Below are 14,929 nucleotides of genomic sequence, written 5' to 3'. Positions count from 1 at the left end.
TTATTAAAAAAAATAAAGAGCAGTAGGAACTCATTAAAATGTTTTAAAACATGAGCTAGATAATATGTTAAGACATGTAGTTGAAAGACATGACCTGTTACATTCTGAAGAAATAATTGGAGATTCCTTATAAAGGAATCAGATTGAATGCCTTTTCTGTCATCCACAGAAGTGATCGCAGTAGCTTGCATCAGATTGGTGGCAATAGATATGGAGAAAGGATAGATTTGAGGAACATACCAGTCATACAGCCCAGCTGTTAGTAATGAATCATTTCTAGGGAGCTTTGGACAGCAGGTTAAAATGATGATATCTATATCTCTGGCTTCTAGAAGGGAATAAATAGTGCCATTCTCTAAGATAAATGAATAAAACTAGAAAAGAGCTACATTTGAGAAGATTTTAAATTGGCTTTGGGACATTTGATTTTAAGCTGCCTAGGTTCCAAAATTGAGCAGCTGAATTTAGGACAAAGAACTCACTAGAGAGAACTATAGGTTCATTTTCTTCTACCCTATCACTCAGCTTAAGAGTTTGTTTGTTTGTTTTCTCTTTGAGGTCTTTAGAATTCTTCCTATCTCATTGTTTAATTTCTGTGCAATTTCATACACATCACAGCAATTACCACAAACATTTAGAAAACTCACAAATTTATAGTTCAAGCTATCTGTAATAAAAATAGATTTTTAAAGTCACACAAATAAAATTATTCTTTAATATTTTCTGTATCCCTAATATAATATGTGAAACCAATTATTCACTTTTCTTTGAGGATTACCAAGTTTGGATCCCAGTTGATTATTTCTTAATAAATAATGCCAAGTTTTAGGTAGAATTTTATTGTCAAATCACTGTGATGAAATTATTTTCAGAAAGAAATTTTGTAAAAATGTGAATAATTTATAAATATTGAAGATTTTGTAACACCATTCTTCAAACAACATGGTATTCTACTGTTCAGTTCACTGGCAAGTAAGAAAGAACTGCTGGGAATGAGTTAACACTCCAGAAGTTTCATATAATATGTCAGTTTTACAAAAACCCAGGCTATAGTCCTTAAATTTGAACATCTTATCCCCCCCACCCTGCCAAGTGTATGCAGAGTTGATCAGTGCCTATAGGAAAATTCACACTAATACACTAGGTTTTTCCTTTGTTTTTGTTTCTGAAGTTAGAAGCAGGGAGGCAGTCAGATTCATGCATGCAGACTGAAATCCACCCAGCATGCCCAACAGGGGGTGATGCTCTGCCCATCTGGGATGTTGCTCCGTTGAGCCATTCTAGTGCCTGAGGCGGAGGCCATGGAGCCATACTCAAAGCCCGGGCCAACTTTGCCCCAATGGAACCTTGGCTGTAGGAAGGGAAGAGAGAGACAGAGAGGAAGGAGAGGGGGAGGGGTAGAGAAGCAGATGGGCACTTCTCCTGTATGCCCTGGCTGGGAATTGAACCTGGGACTTCCACATGCTGGGCCGACGCTCTACTGCTGACCCAACTGACCAGAGCCCTAGGTTTTTTTTAAAGCTACTCTTTGTCATGGTCATCGTCGTCATCATCATCGTCATCATCATCATCAACATCTGTGATAAAGACTGTTCATGGTCATTGAATATTCCAGCTCCAATTGGCATTCCAGCAAACTTTACATTTAGTTTCGAGCTTTTCCACAGAAATGTGAGCAGAAATGCTGTATTACTTCAGGACCAAGTCAGAAAAGCATAAATGTATCCCTTTTATTATTCTTTCTTGTAAGTAACTGTGGAGGACACAGGACAAAATCATGTAGGTTCAACATGGGAGTAGCCTGAATATTGACTGAGTATTGAATCTCTAAGTATTGCCCTGGATAATCATTAGATTCACATCTCATTTTGTGTGAGTCAGATAAAAATCTTACTGTTAAAGATTTTGAGATTTAATATTAGTTTATCATAGAGTAACCTGTTATTACTTTTATATTTTTCAAATAGCATGATGTATCTGAACTTTCTATCAACCTTCAGAACATTGGAGAACATACAAATATTTCAAGTCACTTATTTGTTTTATGGTATGTTATTTCCATGGTTGCTTAATTCTACCCATTATGTTTTTGCTTCTGTTTTTTTTTTTTTTGGGGGGGGGTGTTTGTTTTTTTAATGTAAGTCTTGTGAGGTAAGCTTTCTTTCAAGAGTTCATGTCCTTGTCATTTTGTATTCCTACCCTACCTTAAAAAAAGTTAACTTGTTTGTTTTAGTGCTCTATTAAGTAAAAGTTTTCAATGATATTTAAGGGACTATTCTAAATAGTATCTACCTATGTAGCACTTAGGGTTTGTGTTCCTAGGATTAGAACACTTTAGTCATGCTTATACAATAGCAAATATGTTTAAGGGCATTAATCACTACATTGAATTATGAGTGCTTGTAACAAGTAAAATGATTTTCTTGATATAAAAAACCATTTTTAAAATTAAAATTTTCCAAAACTAGAAAAACTTTAATCATGAACATTTTACCCAAAATATTGACATATTAAATGATTACTCTGAACATGAGACAATCCATGAATATAATTTTTATTGTTCAAAATGTATATATAAAAGAATATTTATAGGTTATAACAACATAAATCATAAAATGTCTTACTCCCTAACATTTTTTATATTCTTGCAAAACTTATTTTACATCAATATATTTACATATATATATATACACACACACACAAAAAAAATTATATTTGCATACATAAATAATTAAATGAAGAATTTGGAATATATAAATACATAAAGTAAAATCTACTGATATATATATATACCTATATATTTTAATGAGTTCTTTTCATATATGTTGATATATAAATTTCTAGTATTAATAACAATGGAAATTTAATATAAAGACAAGCCATGTTTTTATATAATAATACTAGAAAGCCCAGTGGTCATAGGAAATGACCGCTGTTCTAGATATTATAAATTGTAATTAAAATGATTTGTGCAAAGGTGTCTGTTAATTCAGTTACTAGTACAGTTACGCAAGCAACCAATAAGCTATCAGCGACAAACAGACACTTAAGTCACATATAATAAAGATTATATCAATTTAGATGATAGGACTAGTGCTTCAAGTTATTAGAGCTCCATTAATTTTTATACTAAAGTGAACTTATAAAGACTACAGAACAAATAAATTAACTACTGTCACCTTTGTGCTTCTGAAACTTTGAACAGTTTCTCTACTTCTCGGGAAGTGATGCATGTCAGTTACAGTGCTTGTTTTAATGGGTTATAAAATACTTAAATGAGTTATTTTGGATAGTGAAACTTTAGTTATAGAATAAAAGTCTAAAATAATATCAATTTCAATGCAAATATAATTATTATATTTTTCTCTTTTTTTTGACCTAGGGATTTTTACATATACTGCTTCATATAATCTTTATATGTTATATGATAAAAGTTCTATTACTTCCATGTTGAAAAAATAATTGGCCCTGGCCAGTTGACTCAGTGGTAGAGTGTAGGCCAGGACGTGAACGTCCAGGGTTCGTATCCTGGTTAGTGCACACAGGATAAGCGACAATCGGCTTCTCCACCTCTCCCTTCCTTCACCTCTCTCTCTCTATCTCTCTCTCCCTCTCACAGCCATGGTTAATTGCTTGGAACAAGTTGGCCTCTGGGGATGAAGATGGCTTAATGGCCTCCACCTTGGGTGCTAAAAAAATGGTTTGGTTGCTAAGCAATGAAGCCCCAGCCCCAGAGGTGAGCATCACCCCTAATGGGCTTGCTGGGTGGATCCTGGTTGAGGCACATACGGGAGTGTGTCTTTCTGCCTCCCCTGTTCTCAATAAAATAAAAAAGAAAAGAATTGATATATATCTTTTTTAATTTAAATTTTATTTATCACTTTCAGTTTACATTCAATATTATTTTGTGTTAGTTTCAGATGTACAACATAGTGGTTAGATAATTGTATTCTTTACAAAGTGATACTCTTGATATTTTTAGTACCCAACTGGCACCATACATCATTATTATAATATTATTGAATATATTAGCTATGCTGTACTTTATATCCTCATAATTATTTTGTAACTATTATATTTGTACTTCTTAATTCCTTCACCTTTCTTACCCAGTTCCCCAACCCCTCTCCCCTCTGGCAGTCATCAATATATAATTCAAAGATATATCAAATTATTATGGTGTATATAGCCTTATATAGCTTACAGTTTTGTTATTTATAAATCAATAAAGCTGGCAAAAATGATTATATATTTCAACTTATCATCATAGTGATTGGCACATAGAGCTCAATAGATTTACTTAGCAATTACTCCTTTTAACAAAATATTATAGGAAGAAACTTCAAAATTTACAGTTATTTTTAATCCTATACTGTATTTTTTAATACATGTCATTTTTCAAATTTATAAAACTATTCCTACAAAAACGTTACCAAAGTGTCATTGACTATGTAGTGATCATGAGAAGGAGCCATTTGGTTTGTCTGAGTGGCTTATTGAGTTTATTAGAGGGGAAGAGACTTTTTATTTTGAATCAGAAAATAGTATTGTACAGGAAACATTAGAAGAACAGTTGAAGGGGTTCAAATGAAAGGTAAATATATATAGAAATAATATGTCACAACCAAGCACATAGTACCAGTTTTAGGCACATGAACAATTCAAAGTTGAAGGTTATATAAACAGCAAAAGAATAAAAATAATTTCTGTGAGGCTTGTAAAGAACGTGGCTTGAATCCATTTTCAAAAAAAATGCATAGTTGTATTGTCTCAAAAAATTTAAAAATTCAGAAGTCTTGCTATGATACTTTATGCAGTATACAACAGGAGGGAGTCAAATGAAATGATCCCTTGTGGATAATGCCATTGTTATAGTTCATTCTGAGTGTCCGCATGAACTAGGAACAATCGACTCGGCCTCAGTGACCTGTGGAGTGGACAGTGAAGCAGCAAGAAAGGACTTGAACCAGATGGACTGGTTAACAATAGAACATTTCACAAATTGCCAAGAAAATAAAAACAAGAGGTAGGAAACCACAGATTAGAAAAAACCATTTCCCCTGATCTGATAGGAACAGAGATAACTATGATGCTACATTTCTAACAAACACAATCAGTGTGTTCACTATAAGAACGAATTGTTCTTAGCCATGTGGAACCAAAATAAATTTCTAAATTATGAACTGACAGATTGCAATGAAGTTCCCTATCATTTAGCTGTAGAAAGGCCTAGATAATTGAGTTTACTGGTATAGTATTTAGAAAAAATGTTTAAGGAATGTAAATTTTGCATATTGTAATGGAATGGATGGTTTTAATGATAATGAGTTTTCAAGAATAAAAAGAAAAACAAGGAAAGTAATGTCAGCATCATGGCAGTTTAAGACAAGCCTTATTTTGTCTTCACCTCAACAAAAATTAAGCATCTATGCATAGACAGCCTGGTATGTTTGAGAAGCCAGAGAAGTCACTAATTTAAGAATTATTCTCTAAGAAGGAACAAGAAGCATCGAGCACGTTCTAAGAAATGGGATTTATATGAAAGAACTGCAGGGTTTTACCATATTCAAAGATCCTAGAATTAAACAAGGATAGTCTTTAAGATATCTAAGAACTGATTGAATTAGAAATACAATTTTGGTAATATAGAAAACTAGTTTATTGCTAAAGATTTCAGTTGATAAGTGAAGATTTGGGTAAGGCATAACTTGAATATACCATAAGACTTGGTACTATATAACGATCTTCTAAGTATGGGTATATTTTATGGAGTCAAAACTCTTTTTTTAATATTACTATGTTAATAAACCATTACACTTTCAAAAATTTTAAATTTATTTTTTAAAACATTAACCGTATATACTCTTGTGACTTAATACTAAAGAGAAATTAGTGCACAAAAACATTCATAGCTATTTTAACACTGAGACAAAAACTAGAATTATGTTCAAGAATATGAAAATTAAAGAAACAAACTGCGTTAAATATGTATAGCATACTCAGAGAAATAAGAAAGAAAACTAACACATAACATCTTGGAGTAATCTCACAGATTTGTTCTTTAATGCAGAAACTTAACTAATTTCTACACTATACAGACATATTTGAAAGACCTTAACTTTCATTGTGTCTGCAAATGTATTTTATAATATTTATTATATTGTGTACTTGAATGAGTATTAATTAATTTTTTTAAAAAACTGAGCTATGTTAAATATACAAAGATTGTTGAAAATGTTTGAAAGTATATGGATTTTGTAACGACCCCAAAATACATCAAATGCTACCTAAAAAGTGATTGCTAAATTTTAGCCTCCTAATAACCTTGAATAAATGTACATTTAGACCTTAAATTTCTAACTTAAGTAAATTGGAAATTAAACTACAGTAAAGTCCTCAGTGTTCATGTCTGTGAGCACAACTGCCTTCCAGGGCATCAAAACAAACAAACAAACAAACAAACAAAACAAACTCCTCTCAAATGTAGCAGCAAGCAGTAAACAAATTCAGATTAAAGATGAAAAGAAGTTACATTCTAATTGTTTCTTGGATTTTAAAAGGATTTTATTGTTACACTTTGACCTATGGTATTGCTTAAAGGTCTGTGGGTACCAGTTCTTTAGAGTTCTGCCTCTCTGACTAATAATGTTTTGTACCTTTTAAAAATGTGGTCATAAATGTGCAGAGAATGATGCTTTTCTTACTGGCATGAATTCTGTGCAGTTTAAAACTTTCAAAAAATGTACATCTTGTCATTTCTTTTGCCTAATAGTTATATACTGGGATATCTTTTTCAAGTTTTTCCTTTTTCACCTCTGCCTGTTTTTCTTTTTCTATTCTTCTAACATCGTAAATAAATACAAATCTCAATCTCTAGGGGATAATTTATTTATCTTAAGTATTATCAGGGCTTTTTTTTAGTAAAAGCACATACTATACTATAATAGTGGTATTAAGTTACCTAAATTATGTATCAAATAGCAGCCTGAAAAAAAGGGTACCAAGGAGGAGATAGCCTGAAGGAGAAATTGAAATCATTACCAGTCTGTTTTTGCATACTTCCAACCTCTACTCTTTGTAATTTCATATATTTTCATCACAAGTGTCAGTTTTTATATCCTCCTGACCAAAAAATAAATTTGCTTATCTTAGTGATTATAACAAAATAAGATGTAAAGAAAAGAAGTTTTTAAGTGTAATGGCTATAACATTCCTATGGCTCCCTGGACTCCAGTTAGCATATCTTGTTCTTAGTGTCTGTAGTAAAAGCACATTTCTCCTTTTTTTGTTATATATTTCTAAATTTATATTACTTTCTTAGAAACAATTAAATCACATTGTAAGCAAAGCCAATTCAATGGTGTCTGAACAGCCATCCCTATTACACAGTATTAAAAATGGAAAATGAGCACAGTTTAGCTTTACCAGCTAATTTAGTTAGGTATCACCCTACAGCATCAACACAGTTTATCACTATCATTGCAGCCTGGCATGAAAATACACTCACCATCAGCACTTACAAGGCAAATTAAGAGTTTTTTTAACTTTCTTATGCTCAGGAAAAATAAACAACTGCCGTTTAATCATCTTTATATATAAAACTTTCATGGTCAACTCCAGTGTCATGAGCCTTGACATTTAGAAGTTCTAATACAGACATATGCTGCCATGTGTAATTATTTATGGTTCTCATTTCTAAATATCATAAAAATTGGCATTAAGTTATAAATTATAGCATAAATTTATATTGAAAAAAATTTTGTTCAAAATAGAATGAAAATTCTGTCATTCTTACTAATAATTAAATGTAAATTATCTTTATTAGTTACCTTTTTAAAATATTTAATTCTTAAAATTATAAATTGAATACAGAAAATTTCATCTAACTTTTTTGGAATAAACTTTATTTATTTAGAGCTGTTTTTGGTTCATAACAACATTGAGAGGAAGGTGCAGAGACTTCCCATATACCCCTTGCCTTACTTACAGATAGCCTCAATTATGAAATCCCCCCAACAGTGGCAGGTTTCATACAGTTGATCAACCTACATTGACACATTATTACTCAAAGGCCATAGTTTACATTAGGATTCACTTTACTATTGTACATTGTATGGATGGGGACAAATGTATGTATAATGACATTTGCTCACCATTATAGTATCATAGAGTGAAGTTTAACTACCCTAAATATCCTCAGTGCTCCTCTAATTTATTCATTCTTCCCCCTTCCAAAAAAAAATACTTGCAAACAATCGTTTCACTTTCCTCATCAATCAGTTTCTTCATATTCATAAAATAACCCACTGAGATTTTTTTTGGGGGGGGCGATTTTTCTGAAGTGAGAAGCTGTGTGACAGAGAGACAAACTCCTGCATGCACCTGACCGGGATCTACCTTGCAATCCCACCAGGGGGCGATGCTTTGCCCATCTGGAGTATTGCTCTGTTGCAGCAGGAGCTACCCTAGCGCCTGAGGTGGAGGCCATGGAGCCATCCTCAGCACGGGGCCAACTTTGCTCCGATGGAGCCTTGGCTGCAGGAAGAGAAAAGAGAGAAAGAGAGAAAGGAGAAGGGGAAGGGTGGAGAAGCAGATGGGCACCTCTCCTGTATGCCCTGGCCAGGAATCGAACCGGGGACTTCCACACACCTGGCAGATGCTCTACCACTGAGCCAGCCAGCCAGAGTCTAACTTGCTGGGGTTTTAATTGAGATCACATTGAATCTATAGACAAAATTGGGATGAATGAACATCTTAACAATATTGAATCTTTCTACTTATGAACAAGAAATATTTGTCTATTTCTTTTGTTTTCCTTTCACAAATTACGTAGATCCCTAGGTTACTAAGTCCTTGTGGAGTTTCTAAGTCAAAGCTGTGCACACCGAGTGTCAGGAATTCATCAATTATAGTTCTGGTTTCCTTACCCTGGTGCTGGCTTCCCAGAGGCTGCTGCTCCAGAAAGTTGTGATTTTCTGTGTGTTTTGTCTGCCTCTCCAATTTTGGGAACCTCCGTTTTATGACTGAGGTAAGAGGGATTGTTGTTTTTATCATCTTTTTAAGCTTTTTGTTGTAAGATGAAATGGTGACTTCCAAGTTTCTTAAGTGCCAGACCAAAAAACAAAGACTTCTTTTATAATAGTATGTCATAATCACAATGCGTTTGAGTTAGCAATACAAAACTCAGTCCACTCTCACAGTAAAGATTTCACAGCAGACTTGGAGATAGTAAAAGCAGTACTTCATGTTTATTAGCCATTTACAGTAGTCATAGAATTAAATAATTAAAGCAGAAGTGGGATAAGTAAAATTAATTATCTTACTTTTAATGAGGATAATGAAGGACAAAGAAACTAAGATATTTGTCTCCAGTCAGTCCTGTATGTGTGTCTCATTTCTGCTATTCACTTTGTTTTCCATGTTTCTATGTGTGGATGACAGCTTTTTCTGTTTTATTATCCCATATTTTCTCTTTTACCAAACAAATATTTTTTTTCATGGAGTTTAAATATTCATGAACTTATGAATGTACCACAATTGTTTCTGTGTTATTAGAACTTTTAGGGTAATATATAAATAATGACTACTAAAGGGAGAATAAAAGAAAGAATATGTAATTCACATTTCAAGTACCTTGTCAGTAGATAATCCTGGTTAAAAAGGAATCATATCGCTGGTATTTTTGACATTGTCATTATAATCATCAATTAATTAACTACTTTTTGTAGTTCTAAGTTAGTCCCTGAATACTACATTAATTCTTAAAGCCTGTCAGAGCCATATTCAGTAAGAAATTGCTTCACTATACACACTTTTGTCCCAGAGGCCTTAATTCTGAGGTGAATCTATACAGTAAACACCCATCAATAATTTTGAGTTTATGTTGTTCTTCTTTAAAATATATTGACCTCAGATGAAAAATAATTATTTTATGAGTTGACTCTTTGAGATTGATATATCCAGATTTTTACTAACACTATTATGTAACTTTTAAGTGAACAAGACATTTTTTGATGGATCCTGTAATCTAGTGATATCTCAAAACACAATTTACTAATTGTAATAATAAATTCAATAACTGAAATAGAAAAATTTCCTATTATTAGCTTCTGAAATTTAAGGATCTTGGCTAAATAAAACTTTCATATAGTTCCAAGATGCAAGTTATACTCTCTAGCACTTTTGTGATAGTTGTATAGAATAATATGAAACACAATAAAAATGAAATATTTTACATTCAGTAGAATCCTTTCTCCTACTAAGTAACTCATTTGTTCATATAGTTTTAGCAACTTGTTTCCTTAGGAAAGCATGCAGTCTTTGTATGATGAACAGAGTCTGAAGAAATATATAACTATGTTATTATCTGAGTGTAATTTCTGCTGTAGGTTCTCACTTATTCTCTGTATGCTAGGCTTCACTCTATCTTGAGAAACAGAAAATTTCAGTTGTGTCTATTAATACAGAAACAGAGACCTAATAAAAAACACCAATGATCTTGTACATTTCAATTATTGCCAGTTCTTCAAATGAAGAGAGAGAAATATAAAACAAGTAATTTATAAATGTACTTGTTTAAATATATTTGAATAAAATAAGGATCCAATGTTTATATAATTTCCAAAATTCTTAGAAAACTGCTCTACCACTTTATATTAAAAGTGCCATATTTGGCAATAGCTTTATTTAAAATGTCTACAAAACTTAAAAATAGCTAAAGTTGTCACAAACACTGAGTTAGTGAATAGGAAAACATTTGTTTTAGGGAAAATAAAGGATTAGGTTCCTAAGAGACACTGGTCACCTTTTCATCATCTGGTTGATAAATAACTTTGTTTTATATATGATCTGGTTTAAAGACACCAAATTAGTATATATTTTTTACAATAATTATTTCCAAGTTTCTTAAATGATATAAACCAGGTTTGTTTGCCAATGTCTTCATAAAATAAGATAGACTACTAGGTGCTGAAAAAAACTCTCTTCTTTGTATATATTTTACTGTATAATGTTTAGCAAATATATTTAAATTATCCTACAGCTTCTGCATATACAGAACCTGCTTCATCAGCAAATTTAACATTTTCATGCTGTATCATCTTTTGAAATGTGCAAATCAACCATCACAAGTTGAGGAGAGTTTAACGTTTTCCTGACCCTGGGCAATGTGATTATAAATTTCTTTGACTTTTAGCCTTACAACTATGCTGCCCACTATGCTTTTAATAAATTTGTCACCCTTTCATGAATTCACAAATTTAGTGCTTATCCATGACTTCATCAAACATTGTAGATGTTACATTAGCATTTTCTCTAATGGCTACATGTATGACTGATGAATTTTCTCTTCTTTTTCATGAATATATATATATATATATATATATTCATATATATATATATATATTATTCATTAACATTGAACTCTTGAACAATAGCACTATAAGGCATGATTGAATGAAGCTAACCTAAACATGTTTTTCTCCATAAAGCATATCACAGTCTTCCCATGATCAGGAACACCAGATAGCACTTCAGCACTATACTACAGGGACATTTTTAAACAGGGAAATAACTCACACAAAACACCAAGATGGAAAAAAAAAAAGTGTCAGAGCACTGCCTTGTTTTACCTAAACAGGAATGGTGTGTTTCAGGTATGTTTCAGGTAACTCAAAAAGTTTACTATTCTGCACATATCTGTGAATCACCATGAAAGCAGTGAAAGTACTGATTTTGGAATTATAAATTTTAATGAGCAGGCAAATTCACAAATATAGGTTTCATGAATAATAACTTTCTGTTTGAATAATTTTTTGTGAATAATTTTACTGGTTTTAACTTTAATACCTATTTCTTAACTTCAACTTACCCTTAATTACTGTTAGGAGTCCTAGTTAGTAAGAAAAAAAAAAGGAGTCCTGATGAACTCCTAATGGAAAAGTGAAAGCCAACTTATTCATTCTCCTGTTTGATGTTTACCCAACTGGATTCTACTCAATGGAAACATCCATTTCCACTTTTATCAGTTAGGATTTAATGAGACAAATAGAACTTCTATTTGTCTCTGTTAGACTTTAATTTCATATTATATGCTGGAGCTTGAAGTCTACAGTGTAGTCAGTTAGGAAAAGAAAATTGTGAAGAAAGAAAAAATGATAAAAGGGAGAACAAACATAAAAGGGAACTCATGCAAAAACTGGAATCTACTTCAGTTCTTATTGCTTCTGAATGGGATGAGGTTGGTGTCCTCCCGGGAAGCTGAGAAGCCAGTGCCCCTCTTCATGCGGCTAAACACACATCTGGCACATGAGCCTCAGAAACTGAAGGATGACCCAGAGGAATTACACAAGGTGGGGCAAAGGTAGGTTTGCATATGGTCTTGTGGAAAACAATACAATAATCAATATATAAAAATTAAAGAATAGTATGTGTTTTGCATACCCACAGTTTATGGATCTGGTACTGCTCTACCTAGCCAAGTTCAGCCACCAGAAAAGGTTAACATGTGTGGGCTACAAAAGTGCCAGGTGACCTTGCTATAGCCTTCTGGACATGAAGATCAATAAGGTTTCTGCTTCATTTATACCCTTCAAATTATTGTGGAAATCTCTCTTGTGATCTCTCATCACAAACATGCTGGTACAGATATTCCAATAAAAGTAGTACAGCTTAGGTAAACTAACACATTACAGAGCTAGTGATGTTTACCTTTTGTCACTTATTATCCATATATATTTTTAAAAACACTTAATTTTTAATAAAAACAGTAATTCAATCATGTTTCCCCTAACATAATCCAGCTTTTCCATTGACTATAATCAGACTTTTGTGTATTGAGACCTCTAGGACATCACAAGGGATCACCAGACATATTATTCTGAGTCCATATTGTGGAAAAACAGCCTACTATTTTCTTGATTGTCAAAGTTGGTTTCCCAACCAGATCCATAATCTGTTGATTTATCGTCATGAAGATATAACAGTGGTTAGGTTGCTAAAAGTGCTTAGGAGATCTAAAATTTTAGTTTAATAGTTTTAGTTTAATTATTTTATCAATAAAAGAAATATTTCTCTTTTTCAATTTAAAACTTCCAGATCATTAGAACTTGGAGTCATAAAAATAAGATTTTTTTTTTCTAATGGATCACTTGTGGTTATAATGAAAGGAGGTACTTCTTATTTTCACTCTTGGTCTCACAAAACCATAAGTCTTGGTTATGAAAGAAACATCTTCATATATAGACTACTAATTTAGAGCATATATAACATCCAGGATATCATATACAACCAGAATATAACCATAACTTAGAATTCAAAAAGCCATTGCACTGTTTTATTGAGCCTGCGGTATATTCAGTGAATTTCATGAAGTGGGGCTCATTGCCTAATTTATTGGCTAGAAAACTATTTGGTTAGTCCAAAATAATGTTGTGTATAATACCACATGGTGAGTATGATATTCTATTTATCCACGGTTAGTTACTTTTGATAAAACATTGCAGACAGGGGGGAAAAATTATATCCAGAGTAAATATCTATTCCAGTGGGAACAAAGTATTGCCTCTTCTACCTCGAGAGCTGGCTGATAATCCCTGGGATTGTGCCACGACAAAGGCTAAGTGTTGGTTCTGCTGTGGGGATATTGACACTCAGCTTTGGCTGTAAACAACTCTGCTCTGGTGAGTGGAACTTCTGTATTTTGATCCCATATATAACCTTTGTCACTGCTGTTATGGTCTGTTTATTCATAAGCCATTTAGGCAATGATAGGATGGGCTGGGAGCAAGATGTCTGACGTTCAGACAATCGTCATCTTTCTCTCCACATCACTTATTTTATATTGTATACTGGTATTTATTGACTCTTTGTCCACATTATAATGCAAACTCCGTTGAAAGCAGGGTTTATTAATTTATTTTTTCCACTGATTTATTCCCCATACATAAAAAAGTATCTGAAACATAATATATAAATCAGAAAAGTAGTTGTCAAATTAAAAAATAATTAAAAAATAAAAAAATAATTAAAAGTTTTAAATAACTTAGACATTACTACTATTTTTATTCCTAATTTATAGATAAGCAAAATGAACATGATAGAGATTGTAAGATCAGTGGATAATGGGGAAAGGTCACGTGGGGAGCGCAGGCCTGAGAACTTTGGCTAGGACCACCCACAACCAAGCACGCCAAAAGAAACTTCCCAGGAGTCCTTGGGAAAAAAAGTGACTGACTGTCACCCAGTGAGATTTTGCTATATCATATTAGCTCGATTTCCCTAGAGGACCCCTTTAAATTTGCTCATGCAGTTTCTCCATGCACGATTATCCTGACCTCCATCTTCTGGCCCAGTGAATCTCGTCCAAGGAACGCTCTGTACTAAATAAAGCCTTTACTATTCCACACTTGGTAGCTACGCCCCTTCTTGCCTTCTTGGCAGGGAAAAACACCTTACATTTGGTGCCAAAACCCTGGAGGAGTTTGAAATCCACAAGGACCACTCTTTTCCCCTTCCCCTCTGAAAAAGAACCAGGTTCTCCGACCTTCCACCCACTTCGGCTCATGATGTGGTAAGTTCCCCACCTCCAGCCTCCCCTCACCTCAGTTCTTTCCGCTGAGAATCCCTGTCCGAAACCACAGCTGCGTCAGGGACTTCGTTCTGATCCGAGTGCATGTGTGCCTGTGGAGATGTCTAGAGCACATCCACTTTACCTTATCCATCCATGGCCAGAGCTTGAGTTTTGGGACGCTGATATGCATCTCTGACCATTTCGAGAACTGAGGGTGACCATGGCGGCAAAGGGATCCAAACCTGACTCTAAAACTCCCCTGGGGTGCCTAATCTGGAATCTCTCAAACATTTATCCTTCCCTAAAAAAGAAGAAACTAATCTTCTTCAGTGTAGCCTGGCCACAACACCCACTGGATAA

The sequence above is a fragment of the Saccopteryx bilineata genome, chromosome 4, assembly GCF_036850765.1.
Source record: "Saccopteryx bilineata isolate mSacBil1 chromosome 4, mSacBil1_pri_phased_curated, whole genome shotgun sequence".
Taxonomy (NCBI): domain Eukaryota; kingdom Metazoa; phylum Chordata; class Mammalia; order Chiroptera; family Emballonuridae; genus Saccopteryx; species Saccopteryx bilineata.
This window is presented reverse-complemented; position numbering follows the sequence as displayed.